Genomic DNA, 10010 nt, shown 5'->3' on the forward strand with positions numbered 1-10010 from the left:
CTTGGTCATTGTCCAACTCTCTGATGCATAACAAGTGATTGCGAAGACCATGGCCTGTATCAGATGCACCTTAGTCTCCAGAGAGACACCATTGCTCTTCAGCACTTTGGAGAGGTCCCTAACAGCAGACTTTCCCATGGCAATGTGCCTTTTAATTTCCTGGCTCCTGGTGCCAAGACTGTTGACGATGGAGTCAAGCAAACTAAAGCTGTGAACAATCTCAATCTCTTCACCATCCATCCTGATGCTGCCAATTGGTCCAGTGGTGAGAATCTTTGTCTTCTTGACATTGAGCCTCAATCCATATTGTAGGCTGCGGTCCTTGACACTCTGCAGCAGGCGCTTCAGGTCCTCCTCAGTTTCAGCAAGCAGGGTTGTGTCATCCGCATAACGCAGATTGTTGATAAATTGTCCACCAATCTTGAAGTGATAATCACATAGGAGATTTTAAAAAAAAAACAACAAAAAACAAGATTTCCTCTTTCACCAAGGACCCTCCAACATGTGCCAGGTTCGCACCAAAACCGTGAAGAAGGCAGCCCAGGTCGTCATTGAGAAATACTACACGCGCCTGGGTAATGACTTCCACACGAACAAGCGCATGTGTGAGGAGATCGTCATTATTCCCAGCAAGAAGCTCCAGGAACAAGATATCAGGCTACGTCACACAGCTGATGAAGCGGATTCAGAGAGGGCCTGTGAGAGGCATCTCCATTAAGCTGCAGGAGAAGGAGAGAGAAAGGAGAGATAATTAGGTACCAGAGGTTTCAGCCCTGGATCAGGAGATCATTGAAATAGATCCTGATACTAAGGAAATGTGGAAGCTCCTGGAGTTTGGCAGTCTGTCCAACCTGCAGGTCACTCAGCCCACAATTGGGATGAATTTCAAAACACCACGTGGAGCCGTTTGAGTCTGTCTGCTGTGCTGTAACATTTTCAATAAACTTGAGCAAACAAAAAAGAAAAGAAACAAAAAACTAAACCCATCGCTATAGAATCAATTACACCTGGGGCTGTAAAACTTTACAGGAGGAGAGACTGCCCATCTTTCTCTTGTCAAGTGACAGGTAGATTTGAACCACCAACTTCTCAGTTAATAGTCCAGCTCATAATACACTACACCATAAGGTCAGAAGCTTTGGGGTCAAAGAGGTTTATGTTTAAATCCTGGTTCCATTATCTACCTGCCACCTGACGCTGATGAGGCCACATGACTCTGATGAGGCCACTTTCCTGAGAGGTCAGTCAGTTACCTTGTCTAAACCGTAAGTCATTTATTGACTCCAATCAAGGCTTGCTATAAAAGTCCGTGATTTCCGAGAGCATGGCCGGTGAAGCAGCGGCCGCTTCAGCATCTGTACATTTGTTAAAAATGTAGACTCTCAGGTCCTCGCCAAGTCCCACTGAATCAGAATCCACATTGTAACAGGATCCCCAGGTGGCCCGTGAGAATATCAGAGTGTGAAAAGTGCGCTGCTTTACTTCGCAGGCCGCCAGACACACGGAAGTGGCGCGATGCGTCTGGCAGTTGGTGAAGCTTCTTTACCACGCTGCACTTAACTTGTCATTTCACAAAACTGCTTTTCACGCTATTTTACAGTTGGGGGTAGTAGTTCGTCCTGCATCAGAGTTGCCACGGGGTGGCTTTTACTCTCTGCATAAAATCCACTGAGTAGTGGCGCCATGGCTCAGGTCTCCAACATGTTGTTTATTTCCAGCATTCTCCTTTCAGGAACTAACACCTTTTTAAGGAGGCTTCTACATAGAGTTTTGCCTTGTTTTAGTGTTTAAAAAAAAAAGAAGAAGAAGAAGAAAGTAAAGAGAGAAAACAAGAAGAAGAAAGTAAAGAGAGAAAACAAGAAGAAGAAATAAAGAAGAAAAATTTTGTATTGACCTCCTTAAAGTCAGGGAATGGAGCTCTGGTGGCCTAGTGGTGAGGAGTTGTGCTGTGAACCCAAAGGCACACGGTTCAAATCCACCAGCTGCTCTGTGGCGAAAGATGGGCAATCTCCCCCCAGGTGATTTTCTGCCTATGAAAACCCACTGGAGGGTCGGTCAGCTATGAGTCAGTTCTGACTCCACGCTACCTAATAGCAAAGTCAGTGAGTTAAGGGGCTTTTCACTCGTGCTGTAAACCAAGGAGCAGCAACAGACTCTGATGGCGTCCCTGAGAAGTAATTGGGGTGCAGACAGGGGACAAGCTGGGCGGAGGACCAACCACACCCGACTGGCACTGGTGCCTTATAATCACCCAGAAAATTGTTGCCAAATTGCCTTAACTGCTCCTGAACTCAGATAGTGGCCAAAAGCATGGATTAATCGAGGTCGTTGTGTTTATAGGCCTGTGGTAAAAAAAATCTCTGCAATTATAAATCACCTTCATCCTAGGAGTTCAAAGCCCCTTTCCTGGCACGAATTTCTCCTACAGGAGGGAGCTGATACAATTAGTTCTTAATGGCTGACGCCTATGCAAGAAACCTGGAGAGGAGCTGGTGACTTCTTAAGGCATGAGGCACAGATACCTCCTGTCCCCTGACCACCTGCCAGCTCAGGTCCTGTCCCGGGGTCCATCCCCTTCCCAGCCCTCAGCCAGCATAGGACGCAGCGCTCAAGGATACAGGGCTGGTCTGCAGAATATCCCATGATGCTCCTGCTTCTCTGGAGCTTCAGGAGCCCTCAGGGCTGTTCCAGGGGCGTAAGCATCTCCCCATTACCCCCTACACACACCCCAGCAAGAGAGGGCCGCCCCCGGCTCAATCATTCATTCCAGCAACAGCTGCAGTAGATTCTTCTCTCACAAGACACCAGTCTCCGGCTCCATGCTTCAGAAATGTTATTGAAGAAAAGTCAAGGAGGTACGACCGGCCTGTCCCCTCCACCATCGTTCCCTGCCCTGCTCACTCTGGCTTTGAGAGTAATTGAGAGAAATGTTTCCTTTCCTACAGGTTCCTCCCTCCCCCAAGTGCTGAAATGGTTGTACGATAAAAACATCAGTCATAATAGAATATGAAGGTGAACGTGGAATATAACAAATGATGTGAAATGCTGATAGAGGGAAGAGGGCAAAGGTCAGAGGGAGTGACGGGGCAAGGCAACCTGTGTGTGATGAAGTAACCCTGGAACAGAGACGAGAAGCAACAGAGCAAATGACGCTGCTATCCGGGGAGGAGTATTTTAGCAAAGCGAATAGTGCTAAAGCCCAAAAACCTTCTATAATCAAGCTCTCTTTCCAGAATAGAAAGCTGAGGGCGTTTACTTAGCAGTAAAGGACGAGGATATACAGTATTACACAATAAAGCAGTGCATATGCACACCTATGAAAAGAAAATCAGGAAAAGCCAATGTTGGCCACAAAGTCACAAAGGAGTCTGGGGTCAGAAAGGGCCCACCTGCAGGGGCTGGAGGAAAAGGCTATTGTTACTTGGTCAAAGACACAGGTGTGGGAGGAAAAGAAAACCCTTCCCACATCCGGGGAGTGGCCAGGTGTCCTCAGTATCCCCAGCCCTTCTGTGCTCATCACAGACATTGTAAGGTTGGTGACAAAACATTTGGGGGTGAGGTTGCTCTGTGCATATAAAAGTATGCTTACATGATGTATAGTCCACAGGGAGTTACAGTGCTAACCAGAAGATCACACCTCTCCAGTGATTTAAATCGTCTAGTTGCTCTGAGAAGGGAGCTCTGTGGCAGGTGGTTTGAATCCCCCAGCTGCTGTATGGGAGAAAAGTTAGCAAATTCCTCTTGTGCTGTTTACAAACTCTGGAAACCTGCAGTAAGATCAGTTCTGAGTCAGTTCTGACAGCATATAACAACAAATTGCTCCAAGAGAGAAAACTGGGCAATCTCTTCCTAGTGGATTAACAGGTAAGGTCTGCTATGAGTTGGCCCTAACTTAATGGCAATGAGTACTGAGTAGTTAAGTATGCAGAAGCATTATGGAAAATGTGAAGTATTTTGAGAATTGCAAAAATGTGACATAGAGACAGAAAGTGATCATGTGTGGGAAAAATTATTCTGGTAGACTTACTCAGCCCTGGGTTGCCATGAGCCTTCAATTTGTAAAATACACAGACGCTTCAAATGAAATAAATTGAAGAATAAGTAAAAGTATATGCTTGCGCTGTCCCTCACGGCCTAATTTGTTCTGAGTACATCCTCTCAGCTGGGCAGGAAGCCACTGAGATGAATATGGGAAACCATGTATTTGCCCAAAGTCCGTTGGGGCGACCAATGAGGAGATTGGCCGAGGGTTCTGTGAGGGCCCTCATGTCACCTCAACATAGCTGCTGTCCATGGCTGAATGTGTTCTGGGAATCACTTTATTATATCAGAAGAGAGAAAGTGGCAGTAGGGTGAGCTTCTATTGCGGTAAAATCAGGGTGAGGGTTTGTGGCAGGTCATGGCATTCTTCTGGTTGAAGGTGGCCACGCTTGTGGTCTGGTTGTTCTGGGATTATTTTAGAGATTGTGATTGACCGAGGAAGTCCGGCAGAAAAGTGTGACCCCGGAATCATTCTGTCAGTTAGCCCACCGCATTACCCTTGCGGTTAACACAGTATGCCACATGTCGTGAGCAGTGACTTCGTGACAGATCACTGATTCTCAAGACTCTGCTCTCGAACTGCTGGCTGCACCCTGGACCTCAGGAGAGGGGTTGCTTGTGTTGAGTGAGCAGTCTGCTCCTCACAGGAGTCCCAGCTTGGCCGTGATTTGATGCCCAGCTGAGCACACAGCCTGGCCCTCGCCCGTCCTCGGGTTAAGATCCAAGGTATTTGTCAGCAGAAATAATGTACCACTGTGGCTTTTTAAAGAGAGATGATTTATCACCAGGCTGCAGCCAGCTGGAGCATCAGAGGCCAGCACCAGGCTCCCAGGCAGAGGCTGGGTCTCATGCTCGGCTTGTAGCAGACACAGTGCACGGAGGTGGGGAGCTGAAATACGGTGCAGAGAGACAGTGCCCCAGTGTGTGTCCACTCGATCAGGTAGGTGGGGTTTGGACATTCCTGTAAAATGTGAACCACCTGGTGCTGATCTGGGTAACTCGGAGGCCAGGGGAGGTTTACAGACGTCCTCCAGCAGAAATCAATGTTTGCAAATATGTGCTGCCTCACCTCTGATTGAAAGCAGCTGTAGTTCTTATTCTACATACAGAGAGAGGGAGAGGGGAGAGAGGGAGGCAGAGAGAGGAAGAGGAGAGAGAGAGAGAGAGAGAGAGGAAGAGGAGAGAGAGAGAGGGGAAGAGGACAGAGAGAGAGGAAGAGAGAGAGAGACTTCTGTTTTTAGTTAGCTGGGTTAGGACAGAAATGGCCAGTTCAGGCTTGGCAGCCTATAATTTGTATTATTAACAGGACCCTGGTGACCAGGGCTCCCTGAACACCATGCAGCCTCCCTACTATCCCATGTGACATGTCCTAGCCAATAAGAGGGAGTAGACAGCTGCACATGGTTTCCTGCTTAAGCCTCTTTTTTTCCCTCTTTATCTTGTCATTAATAAGACATGCAAGCAAAATACTGAAAGCTCATTCAGAAATTACTAGAACACTGCATAGACATCGAACTGCCAGAAGTTCAAGCGGGATTTAGAAGAGGCCGTAGCTCCAGAGATGTCAGTGCTGATGTCAGATGGATCCTGGCTGAAAGCAAAGAATACCAGAAGAATGTCTGTCTGTTCTTTACTGACTATGCCAAGGCATTTGACTGTGTGGATCATAGGAAATTACAGCTAACATTGAGAAGAATGGGAATGCCATAATCTTAATTGTACTCATGTGAAACCTAGACCAAGACCAAGAGGCTGTTGTGTAAACAGAGTAAGAGAACACTGTGTTTTAAAATTAGGAAAGGTGTGCATCAGGGTCGTATCCTTTCTCCACACCTATTCAATCTGTATGCTGAGCAAAGTATTCAAGAAGCTGGACTGTAAACGTGGCATCAAGATTGAAGGAAGACTCATTAATAACCTTCATTATGCAGATGACACAACCTTGCTTGCTGAAAGTGAGAGAGACTTGCAGAGCTTACTGCAGATGGTCAAAGACTACATCTTTCAATATGGGTTGTGTCTCAACATCAGAAAACAAAAGTTCTCACCACTGGGCCTTATCAGCGACGTCATGATAGAGAAAAGATTGAAACTTGACAACTTCATCTTACTTGGAGCCACAGTCAATACACTGGGTTCAGCAGGCAGGAGATCAGGAGATGTATGACACTGGGAAAGTCTGCAGTCAGGGACCTGCCCGTATTACTGAGGAGCAATAAAGTTAGTTTGAGGACTAAGGTGTGCCTTATTCAGGCCATGGTCTTTTCAATCACTTGCTATGCTGCTGAGAGCTGGGCAGTGAATAAGGAAGACAGAAGAAGAACTGATACCTTTGAACTGTGGTGCTGGAAAAGAGTATTGAATATCCCATGGACGGCCAAAACAAGTATATCTGTCTTGGAGAAGGTACAGCCAGAGTGCTCCTTGGAGGCAAAGTCAATTAAGCTTCACCTCACATACTTTGGGCATGTTGCTAGGAGGAGCTATTCACTGGAGAGGAACAGCATGCTTGGGAAGGTGGAGGGATGGAGAAAGAGAAGACCCTCAACCAGGTGGATTGACACAGTGGCTGTGGCAATGGACCCAAGTGTGTCAGAGATGGCGACAAGGACACAGAGTAGGACAGGGTTCAGTTTGTTCACAGGGTCGCTAGGAATCTTACTTGACTCTACTGCACCTAACAACAACCATCATTGATTGCCCCTTACTGTTACACGTTTCTGACACAGGTAGAAGTCAGTTAGAGAAGTTCCCCAACCACCTGCAGAGGCTGCCAGGCTCCCAGCCAGCAGGAAGCAAAGTGAATCTCCACGTTCAAATCCAGAGGTGCCAGCAAAGGGGCTATTTACAGCGACTCAAAGGAATTAAAGACTAAACAGTGAATTTTGAGGACTATGAAATATTACCAACAGTGGGAAGCAGTTAACACCCTGAGGGAAAGAGGCAGAAGAGGAAGCCCTGGAGTGAGAGAGAGCTGGTCTGGAGTGCTGTAAACAAAAAGAGACAACAAACTAGCAGATCATTGGGCCCAGAAGAAAGGCCTTACGTTCTCTTTCCTCCTTTTGGTGCCAGAGACTAAGGGAACCTGAGCAAGTCATGCAACCGGAAGCCCTTGATAGAAAAGAAAAGAGAGTAACAGGACGTTCTGGCTGGGGGATGGAGATTCCCACAAAGACAGGTAACAGACATCAATTATGAAGACAGCTCTGGGATGGAGATGAGGTAGGGGCATGCGTGGAGAGGTGGGCGTACTTCAAACCTGGAGGAGAGAGCTGTTCCCCTGCCGTGTAAACTAGGGGTCATATCAAAAGGGAACTCTCTTCTATGCATTAGATTCAATCTGAGAAGGAGGGTTTTACACACACACATGGGGGGCGGGGAGAGAGCGAGAGCGAGGGCGAGGGCGAGGGCGAGGGCGAGGGCGAGAGCGAGAGAGACAGAGACAGAGAGCGAGAGACAGAGAGAAAGAACGCACCTAGGAGGCTCCCTGAAGGGGAAGGGGGCATTTCTAACAAGCAACTGCAGGATCACAAAGTCAGGCTGGAGAACACGCTGTCAGGGCCTCATCAGCACCCGGGGAGTGTTCTCCTAGAAGCACGGAGCTAACCCACTTTGTTCCGGAGACTGGCTCCGGGCTGACAGAAGGGTACCTTTGGATCAGCCAGGAAAAGGAAGCAGCTATGCATGAGTGAGTGGACACCTCGCCACAAGGAGGCTACTCACTTGAGGTCCCAGCAGAGGGCCTTCTTCCCTCCCGGGGTGGGGGTGGGGGGAGGATCCTGCTCTCGCCTTCTCTCTCATCTCCACTTGCCCTGTTCTCCCCTATTCTCCTTGCAGAAGGAGAGCAAATGTGAGTCTTGTTGCAGCCTGTGCACTTAACTCTAAGTGAGCTCCGTTGCACGGTGGGATCTCAGTGCACAGGATGGTGACCCATCTGAGTACAGACAGAAGATTGTCAGTCTCCCCGGGAGATTCTCAGTGTGTTTACCACTTTGCTTTCATGATCTCCTGCTGCCATGAGCAGGTCAACAGGCCCAATCAGCTTGGGTTCCGGTGCTGCTTGAAGGATTCAATTAGGCAGCTCTCACAAACTGAGTACAGAGCCTGCGAGTGGTAGATGCTCAGGAAATCCTCCCCCTTCCTCTGCTTCTTCCTCTGCCCCCTGTTCCCCCGTCACCCCCGCCTTGTTCACAGCTGTCGCCCAGACTGCAGACTATGCAGAAGGTTTGCATACCAGTCATGTCTGCAAATACTCAAGGCATTTTCACCCCATGTTGGCAGGAAGACACAGATCTTCACAGTCCTAGCAAGCTCAATATATTGATGTCAAAATTGATCAGGAAGCCCCTGGTGGAATCCATAGATAAAGAGAAAAGTCGGATCAGGCTCTGTCTGGGGTCTGTACTCATGTCTATCTGCCATAGAAACAGCCCCACTCACAGTGACCCCATACACAGGACAGTCTGTCCCTTACGATCCACAGGGTTTACACTGGCTGATTTTCAGAGACGGATCATCAAGCCTTTCTTTCTAGTCTGTCTTAGTATGGAAGCACAGATTTCTAGGCAATGTTCACCATTGCATCGTGCCACAGGAAGTTAAATCACAGTCAAATGCCAGAATGATTACCCATGGTGGACAGTGTGTGTTTGGTGGAGCTCCCCAATTAAAACAAGCTTGGAAGCAGCAGTGGCATCCACTTCCAAAATAGCTTGCCTCCAGAAACCCTATGAACCTGGAGAAACAATGAAAGATATACAAGTGTACAGGTCTTTCGTTCATAGGGTCACCGTGAGTTGCCCATGACTCGATGGCACTTAACAACAACAACATACTATTCAAGTATGAGCAACTTTTTGTGATTCTTCCTAAGAAGAGATTGAGATTGTTAACAACTACAGCTTGGTCAGCTCCACAATCAATACTCTTGGCACCAGCAATCAGGAAATCAAAAGACAAATTGCACTGGGAAAACTTGCTGTAAAGGAACTGAGTACTGAGAAACAGCGATGCCAGTCTAGAGACTAAGGTGTGCCTGATACAGGCCATGGTCTTCACAATTACTTGCTATGCATCAAAGAACTGGGCAATGACTAAGGATGACAGAAGAAGAATCAATGCCTTTGAGTTCTGGTGGAGGAGAAGAGTCTTGAATATATACCATGGTCCACCAAGAAATCAAGTAAGTCTGTCTTGGAGAGGGTGAAACCAAGTTTCTCCTTGGAGGCAAGGATTTTTAAGCTCCATCTCATATACTTTGGGAACATGGCCAGGAGGGACCAGTCCATGAAGAAAGACATCAAGCTTGGAAGGGTGGAGGGATAGTGCAGGAGAGGAAGACCCCAGATGAGATGGACTGATACAGTAATAGGGGCAATGAGAGTAGGTGTGTCGGAGTCAGTGAGTAGACTCAGGATAGGGCAGGCTTCAGAGCTGTTGAACATGGGGTCATTATGAGCCGCAGGCCACTCAACGCCACATAACACCAACACCACCTCAAAACCACTCCTGTCTCTATCACATCGTTCAGCAGACACTGTGTGGGCTGCCCAATGTCCAGCTTGTGCTCAGCTGAAGATGCAGAGGGACCACGTGGACCTGGCTCCATGCTTTCAGCTCATGGAACACAGAGGACATGAGTGAAGAGTCCAGAACACACTCACCCAGGGCATCACAAAGCTCTGATGTACTTGTTGACTCTCCTGCTGTAGAACCAACTCACAGTCAAGGTCTAGAACATGCCATAGGGCTACAGACCAGAGGGTGGGCTTTTATAAACCTTGATGATATGAAAGCAATGCTCAGAGATTGAGAGCAATGGAAGGAGGAATGTGGAGAGATAGAAGATAATAGTGTGAAGCCAATTTCCTCAAGTGTCATGAGCATAAAGTGAGATAGGGTCCAAACTCTACAGAAATAGAGATCTATGTTGATGAAAGTCAAAGTTGAATAGCACATAGAAAATAATA

The 10010-nt window shown here is 47.6% G+C and overlaps 1 pseudogene; it reads left to right on the forward strand.

Moving 5' to 3' along the window:
- Positions 1–502: 502 nt before the first annotated feature.
- On the forward strand, positions 503–911 carry LOC102868304 (annotated as a pseudogene).
- Positions 912–10010: the final 9099 nt, after the last annotated feature.

Source organism: Elephantulus edwardii, unplaced genomic scaffold (genome assembly GCF_000299155.1).
Source record: "Elephantulus edwardii isolate Elephantulus edwardi_28Jun2011 unplaced genomic scaffold, EleEdw1.0 scaffold00015, whole genome shotgun sequence".
Classification (NCBI taxonomy): domain Eukaryota; kingdom Metazoa; phylum Chordata; class Mammalia; order Macroscelidea; family Macroscelididae; genus Elephantulus; species Elephantulus edwardii.